The sequence below is a fragment of the Nymphaea colorata genome, unplaced genomic scaffold, assembly GCF_008831285.2.
Source record: "Nymphaea colorata isolate Beijing-Zhang1983 unplaced genomic scaffold, ASM883128v2 scaffold0038, whole genome shotgun sequence".
Classification (NCBI taxonomy): Eukaryota; Viridiplantae; Streptophyta; class Magnoliopsida; order Nymphaeales; family Nymphaeaceae; genus Nymphaea; species Nymphaea colorata.
The window spans coordinates 21,929-30,777 of NW_022204544.1; the positions used below are offsets into that span (position 1 = coordinate 21,929).

The following is an 8,849-nucleotide window of genomic DNA, read 5'->3' on the forward strand; positions in this document are numbered from 1 at the left end:
AATTTCATGGATTTCAGTTATGACATATAATATAATCCTTTTTCTATCCCTCTCATATTCATATAAATATAAAAAGACAAAGAGATTCTTTGTCATTCTTTGTCCTTACATTATCTCAAACCATATAGGAACAATAGCGAATAGGTATGAATATAGCAAGAGAGTGGCGAAGAAACAATTAAACAAAACTAGAACTAGCTACTATACCGGTCCATCTTTTGATTTCATTAATTTCATTTTGTTTGATTAACTCGAAGTTCCTTAAATACCTCTGCCTTTTTTGAAATATCATGAACAGTTCCGTGGGTTGAGCTCCTTTTTCAAGGAAATATAGAATAGCAGGAACATTTAAATAAGTTTGATTCTTTATCGGGTCGTAAAAGCCTACTTTCCGAAGATCTCTTCCCTCTCTTCGGGATCTGACATCAATTGCAATGATTCGATAGGTGGCTCATTGGGATAGATCGATGGGCAATACCCCCCCCCCTGGAAACGTATAGGAAGTTTTCTCCTCATACGGCTCGAGAAAGAATGATTAAAATTGATGGATATAAATCTATAGCAAACGGATCCTTGAAATCATCAATTAAATTATGATTGAAGTCGTCTTTTTTCCTTCTTCCTTCCTATAAAATAAAAATATCATTCGTCCTCATAACTCAAGTTGGGTAATTCTCAAGGACTAAAAAAGAAATCCTTAAAAAATCCTTAAATAAATATTTATTGAGCGGTCTATAACCCCTTTTTTGTCTCGTCTGGAATATATTTCCATTTCTTACTTATTATGATCCAATCCACTTGATTGAGACAATCATTGAAAATGGTGTTTTCTTGTTTTGGAATCACTTATCCTTGAATCATTAGGTTTAGACATTACTTCGGTGATCTTTAATCTTCCGGAACGGCAGCAACATACCTTTTGGCTATTTCTTTACGTCGAAGAATCATACGAACGATTCAATTCCATTAATTCCCCTGTGATACACTTCTTTATCATCGAAATAGTCTCACCAATTACAGCAAACTTTTTTTTTATAGAAAAGTCGGTCCAATTTGACCTTTTCTATATCGAAGATATACTTACGAAGTCGTTCCAAATTATTAATTGGCACTAACCCTAGATCCTGCTCTGATAATCATTTATTCTCGAGCTCCATCATGTACTATTTTATTTACATTACAACCCAACATCGTGGAGTAATGGTGAAACAGAACAAAATATGTCGAGCCAAGAGCATCCTCATTGAAGATGATGGATGTAAAAATCCACAGCCGATCATGTCATTCAAGTCGCACGTTGCCTTCTACCACATCGTTTCAAACGAAGTTTTACCATAACAAAAATTCCTATAATTCGGAATCGGTACGGGATTGATTCAATATGGAATTAAATCATGAATAGTCATTGATTGATCTTTTATTCTATTTTTTAATATTCTCCATGGACGCATATGTATATCTAACAAGTATCCAGTTTGCCCCCTGATTCTAGCGTATGAATCATTTATTTCACCATTTATAAGAAAGACGAATAAACAAGAAGTTAGTTAACAACCTGATCATTTGTGACAATCAGTCATGAGTGAAATGAGCCAATTCTTGCTCGAACGACTAAGCTAAACTAAAGATCTTTAATTGGATTTCCAATACCGGAAAAGAATGAGTTAGTAACTGATTAAGCCATTCCAATGAACCAGAAAGGGCCAAAGTGGTTTGATGGTAAATGATAAATTAACTAATCTCAGACTTCATCGAGTATCAAGGATTCATGAAAAATGGTTTCACATAAAAAAATCTCGTACTTTGCCATCATTGCTATTGGTGGAAAGCAGTTCTTCCGTAAAGACTCAATTTGATCTCTGAATCAATCAGCAAGTCTGTGCAATCACAACGAATAACTGTAATTACGGATATCTCTTAGACGTCAATTTGATCATTTTGATCATCATAATAACATGAAATTTAATTTTGCTTTTCCTTAAATCATCAACTGTCTAAACCAGATCAACTGTCTAAACCAGATAAATGGGACGAGAAACAAAATCTAAAACTAATTTCATTTCTTTGTTCATGAGCATCAAACATAATAAGAAATATAGTAAAAGTCAAAAAATGAATAAAAAAAGACACAGTAAAGTAAATAAGATAAAGTGAACGTCCTCGATTCATTCTTGAATCTGATTGAGAATATCAGAATCAAAGCAGCATGATCTTTTGGTATCCATCGGGTTATGTTATATATACAGCTGTTACCGCGGGTAATCGTGGATATTTTAAGGCATCACAGAAATTTCTGACCGAAACCAAAGACTGTTTGTTGTTTGTTCTTACTGAAATAGAACAATAACAATACAAAAGGGTGGCATGCTTCTTTTCGGCATATTCTGCTTTTTTGCTTCCAGAGTCGTTCGATAAAGTCAAGTAAATTAAATCCGCGATTCTGCCTACCAATGGATTTACAATTCCATTATTCATCAGTTCATTAGAACCAGATGCAAATTGGGTACAATACAATGCATCTATTCCTATTGAACTTGATTGTTTGTTGATGAAATCGGGAATAGCCACAGATATTTCAATTGATACCTTCCATTGTTGATCAGCACATCACATATCTAAAAAACATTTCATCTGGATTATATTATGAATCATGCATACCCGGTCAACCAACAAAAGAATCTTCTTTTCTTATAAGCTGTGTAAGCTGCGTGCTATACCAGTACCAGACACGTATAAGTGCAAAACAAAAAAGGTCCAGATCCGTTTTTTATTCCCATTTTTTCATTTGAGTCCAGTCTTAGGAACTCGAATCCCGTTGATGGAATTGGTACCACGAACTCGAACCCTCATTAGAATCCAAATAAAATGAATTCTCAATTGGGATAATTATTAAATGAGATACGATTACCATATCTGCTTTACCATTAATTCAAAGTTAGAAGATAGAAGAGGTTTCTTTCACATTTCGACTCAGAATGGATCATGCAGGAATCAGAATTTTCTGGATTCAAGCATAAAGTTTCTTTTGACTAACCAACTCCAATATGAACGGTACGGACATAGACTGAATAATCCAATTTTGAATTAAATCAAAAAAATATCTTTTCAACGGATCTATGTCTATGCTCCCCCCACGCCTATACCAAAATCATGGATTTTTCATACGTGTGTCAGTCATTGAAAGTGAATTCCGTGTGTAGGAAACAGAATACAGAATAGAAAGGTAAAGTCTAATTCAGAAAAGAATCATTAACATTAAAAATCATTAACATTAAAAACCAAACTAGAAAGAAAAAACTAGAAATAAAGAATAGATTACGATTACATTGTATCCAACATGAACCTCCTAAATAGAAATTTAGATGATTAAAGAGAACAAATAATATTTGTTGAGTTAAGATGGAATTAATCTGGGACGGAAGGATTCGAACCTCCGAGTAACAGGACCAAAACCCGTTGCCTTACCGCTTGGCCACGCCCCATTTATGTTTCTATTCAAACACGAATATACATTAATATTGGTATCGGGTGTTCGTCAATTCCAGCCCAGTATCTATGGAAGAAAGAAGTTGTTGCTGAGATTCGACACGTGTAAATCCGGAATAAAACTAAATTCATTGATCATTACATATAATTAAATTAAGATAATTAAGATATTGTATGAAAGTATGATTCCGTATAATTCAATTTGACAATTGAAGGATCTTTGATTGGGGGAATTCAAAGAAAGAAGGACTTTTTTACCTACCCTCTTTCTTGATTTTTTCCCTTCAAGAAATAACTCAATAAAAATGATATTATTCTAAGAACAAAATATTTGTTATGCCTAATATCTTTAGTTTAATCTGTATCTGTCTTAATTCTGCCCTTCAGCCGAGTGGGTTTTTCTTCGCAAAATTGCCCGAGGCTTATGCTTTTTTGAACCCAATCGTGGATTTTATGCCGGTCATACCTGTGCTCTTTTTTCTCTTAGCCTTTGTGTGGCAAGCTGCTGTAAGTTTTCGATGAGATCCTTGATACTGTTCTAGAAAGATTCATGACTTATTCAAAAAAAAAAAAAAATATTTTACCAATTTTACCAAGAAAGATGAGATAAGTAGTGCATTAAGACAAGAACCCTCGATTCAAACATTGAACATTCTTCAATAGACTCCGTGAATCCGGATCACCTCATTTCCTCATTCTGACCCTCCATCCATGGAGCGCATACGGTATTCTGAGCCCCCGCAATGCAATATCAACAAATCGCATTGTAGGTATGACGAGATTCTTTTTTTTGGTAACGAAGGAATCAGAACCTTATTTTATTACAATACAAATGAATTGAATTCCTGTTAATTCCTTTCTTTTCTAAAAACCACTTCGTTTCTTGGTATCAAAAATGAGATGGTACAAAGGTTGAGAATCTATTCCCTTTTTCTCCCCCAACAGGTCTTGGAGATTTGTAATGCTTACTCTCAAACTGTTCGTTTATACGGTGGTGATATTCTTTGTTTCGCTCTTCATCTTCGGATTCCTGTCTAATGACCCAGGACGTAATCCTGGACGCGAAGAATAAAGAATAATAGATTTTTTCTTTCCTTTTTTGGTTTGGTTTCTAAATCCATCTTCTTAACTTAAAATTTTATCTATTCCATACATTTCATTTATTTAAATGAAATCATCAATCCAACCAAACCAAAGGGACTCGGGGTTTATAGAATGAGAAAGATAAATATCAAGTGAGCGTAGGAAACGGAGAGAGAGGGATTCGAACCCTCGGTACGAATAGCTCGTACAACAGATTAGCAATCTGCCGCTTTAGTCCACTCAGCCATCTCTCCAAATTGAAAAAAAAAAAAATGAATAATTCATATGTGACACGACGTGTGAAGTAAAGATTCATATTTCTTTTTCTTTATTCTAGAGATATATATGAATTTTATAAGAAATCCTATTTATACAACCATTCAAAACAGGTATCTCTAAAGGAAAAAAGGAAAAAAAGATCCCTCTTTGATTTTATTTCGTTCGAAAGGTTATTCTTTTGTTCTCCCGGCCTGGCTAGGCACTGGCCAGGCCATTCCCCCCTTTTCAACCTAACCTAAAATGAGAAATTGGAAACTCAATATGTTATTGAGTTGAAGCAGCAACAAGAGCTATTTCGATTTCTATGATATGAAGGAAATTTATTATATTGTTATTTCCTTATTTTTCCTTTGATTCATCGTTGCTTTTTTTTATTGGAATGGGAAAAGCGTATGTATGTTCCCTCAAGTACTCAAGAGACAAGCTTTGTTTTGTTTAAATAAACTTGAGCAAAAAAAAAATGGAACTATAAACTATAACTTAACTATATATATTATTGCACAAAACTTATTTTTCTGTTCCAACCTCGCCGATTCTATCGGACCTCTGAGTAACGACTTCTACAGCAAAACAAAAAGGTTTTTTATTTATCCTCTTGCCCTATTTCATCAAGTATCCCCGGAGACAGGGCATGTCAGCACTCTAATATTCACAATATCTTGATCGCGCCTCATCTCCTTGTTCGACAAATGGGCCATTCCTATACAATAATCACAATGTAGCGGGTATAGTTTAGTGGTAAAAGTGTGATTCGTTCTATTACCAACTGAAATAGTTAAGGGTTCTTTCGGTTTGATACATTCATATTCCGATCAAAAACTTTATTTCTTATAAGGGTTTAACCCTTTCCTATCAATGCCACAATTGGGGAAGAATATAATTTTCGCGATTTGCATCCAAAAACTGGGATTATGGAATTGCGAAGCATAATTTTTTGAGTTTTCCAATTAGAATTAGATAAGTATGAGTAAAAGATCCATGGATGAAGATACAAAAGTGTATTTCTAATCGTAACTAGATCTTCGATTTTTGTAAAGGGGAGATTGAAGCCAAATAGCTATTAAACGGTGACTTCGGTTTACCGGGGCCATCGGCATATATTGTTTCAGCTCGGTAGAAATAAGATTCTTTTCCTAAGGATTCATGTCAGTAGAAATAGGGAACGAAGTAACTAGAAGGGTTTTTATAATACCCCTCCTCTAGAGGGATCATCTAGAAAGCGAATAGCTTTGGATACATTCAGACAGAAAAGCTGACATAGGTGTTATGGATCGAATTTTTCTTATTCCGATTTGCTATGACTTCCTTCTTTGATTTCCATACCTTTCCATTTCCATACTAATATCATACATCGTCAATTTTTTCGTTTAGGTTACTTTACGCCCTAAATCGGGGAATCTATCCTTTATTCCATAAAGGAGCCGAATGAAACCAAAGTTTCATGTTCGGTTTTGAATTAGAGACGTTAATAGTGATGAATCGACGTCGACTATAACCCCTAGCCTTCCAAGCTAACGATGCGGGTTCGATTCCCGCTACCCGCTCGATATGAATCATAATACATCCATCATTGATTTTAATATGCGTCTTTATTCCCTAAGACGCATACAATCTGATTGTTTCTGTTTTTATCCAAACAGGGAATGGAAAGGAGGAATCAGAAAGAAGAGAATCGGGACGAGAAGCGTCCATTGTCTAATGGATAGGACAGAGGTCTTCTAAACCTTTGGTATAGGTTCAAATCCTATTGGACGCAATTTATTTACATCTATTTTGTTTGGATTGCTATTCCAAGAAACATATTTGGAATGATTCGAATCAGAGCCATTTCTTTTCTCAACAATTTATGTCGTACTAAGAGACTCTACCAAATGAAATAACCAATTTCTTTATGTTTGTTCCTGAAGTAGAAATAGTTCCATCTGCTCCTGAATAGCCTCTTTCAAAAGGGCTTCCGCTTGCTCGGTGAATACCTTGGTAGAAGATATGATTTCTTGTAACTGAGGCTTATTTGTTCTTAAATGGGTACGTAACTGAACAATAAATTTCTTTACCTGTCCAATTTCTAATTGATCAAGATATCCATTCGTTCCGGTATAAATAGTAACTATCTGTTCATCCACCGCGAGAGGGGATGATTGGGATTGTTTGAGCAACTCCCGTAATCGTTGACCTCTTGCCAATTGATTCTGAGTAGCTTTATCTAGATCGGAAGCGAATTGCGCAAAGGCTTCTAACTCTGCAAATTGAGCCAATTCTAATTTTAATTTGCCGGCTACTTGTTTCATGGCTTTAATTTGAGCTGCGGATCCTACTCTGGAGACGGAAATACCCACATTAATAGCTGGACGGATTCCAGCATTGAATAAATCCGCGGATAAGAAGATTTGCCCATCTGTAATGGAAATGACATTAGTGGGAATATAAGCCGAAACGTCCCCAGATTGAGTCTCAACTATTGGTAAAGCAGTCATACTTCCTTCGCCTAAACGAGAACTTAGTTTAGCGGCTCTTTCCAAAAGGCGGGAATGCAAATAAAAAACGTCTCCTGGATAAGCTTCGCGACCAGGTGGTCTTCTTAATAGAAGGGACATTTGGCGATAAGATTGTGCTTGTTTGGAGAGATCATCATAAATTATTAAGGTATGTCGTTGACGGTACATAAAATATTCAGCCAGAGCGGCTCCTGTATAAGGAGCGAGGTATTGTAATGTAGCAGGCGAATCCGCTGTTTCCGCTACCACAATGGTGTATTCCATTGCTCCCCGTTCCTGGAAAGTAGTCACTACCTGAGCCACGGAAGATGCTTTTTGACCAATAGCTACATAAACGCATATTACATTTTGACCTTTTGATTGAGAATAGTATCTGTAGCTACTGCTGTTTACCGGTCTGTCTGTCCCCAATAATTAATTCTCGCTGACCGCGTCCTATAGGGATCATCGAATCAATAGCAATAAGCCCCGTTGAAGAGGCTCATATACGGAACGTCTCGAAATAATACCTGGAGCGGGAGACTCAATTAACCGATATTCAGAAGCTAAAATTCACCCCTCCCATCAATAGGTTTAGCTAGGGCATTTATAACACGACCCAAATAAGCCTCACTCACCGGTATCTGAGCAATTCGTCCTGTTGCTTTCACGGAACTACCCTCTGTATCATCAAACCGTCACCCATTAATACAACGCCAACATTATGGATTCCAAATTCAGAGCAATACCTATCGTACCCTCTCAAACTCTACTAATTCACCTGCCATTACTTCATCAAGACCATGAATACGAGCAATGCCGTCGCCCACTTGAAGTACGGTACCAGTGTTCACAATCTTTACTTCTCTATTATATGCTCAATCCGTTCGCGGATAATATACTAATTTCTTCGGCTCGAATGGTTACCATTAGTATCTCTTAATTCTTTCTAGGAAGCAAAAAAGGAGAAAAATAATACCTATCCTATAGTAGAAGGACTAATCGGTTATTTCTTTCATGGCCCCAAGTATGCCAATATTAGCACCGATGGTGCGTAAATGTAACTCGCCGTCAAACAATTATTCAGAGTTCCTAGAGCCCTGTAAGGCTGTTGGAAAACTCGTTGTTGGACCTGATTAATCGCTCTTTGTTTCGAAATGAATGCTTTCGTTTTAATTTCAATTGTTCCAAATTCTGATAAGCGGCATAATCAAATTATCTTTCTTGTTCATCTAGAGTATCCATTCACTCGAAACTCTTCCGCTTCCCTTTCCACTTCTGTAAGCGGAGCCCGGGCTTTCAAGCTGCTCAACGGCTCTCCGCATAGTTCTTCTGAATTGCGAATAGTACTCAAAATCCTCTGCTTTCGATTATCTAATAAATCACTTAATGAAAGTAGATTATCTCCCCATCAATTCCACAACTTCCACGATCTCTTCCCGAACCGAACATGAATCTTTCGATTCATTTGGCTCTCACGCTCAATTAAATTACTTATACTTATGGGGCATTCCATATCTCTTTCTT

At 36.2% G+C, this 8,849-nt stretch overlaps 2 non-coding genes and 1 pseudogene across 2 annotated transcripts; 1 reads left to right on the forward strand and 2 right to left on the reverse strand.

Moving 5' to 3' along the window:
* Window positions 1-4,735: 4,735 nt before the first annotated feature.
* Window positions 4,736-4,823, reverse strand: TRNAS-GCU (transfer RNA serine (anticodon GCU)). The gene has a single exon. It is a non-coding gene; the product is annotated as a tRNA-Ser (tRNA).
* A 476-nt stretch (window positions 4,824-5,299) lies between these two features.
* On the reverse strand, window positions 5,300-8,381 carry LOC126409302 (ATP synthase subunit alpha, chloroplastic-like; annotated as a pseudogene).
* Window positions 6,533-6,604, forward strand: TRNAR-UCU (transfer RNA arginine (anticodon UCU)). Its single transcript has one exon. It is a non-coding gene; the product is annotated as a tRNA-Arg (tRNA).
* Window positions 8,382-8,849: the final 468 nt, after the last annotated feature.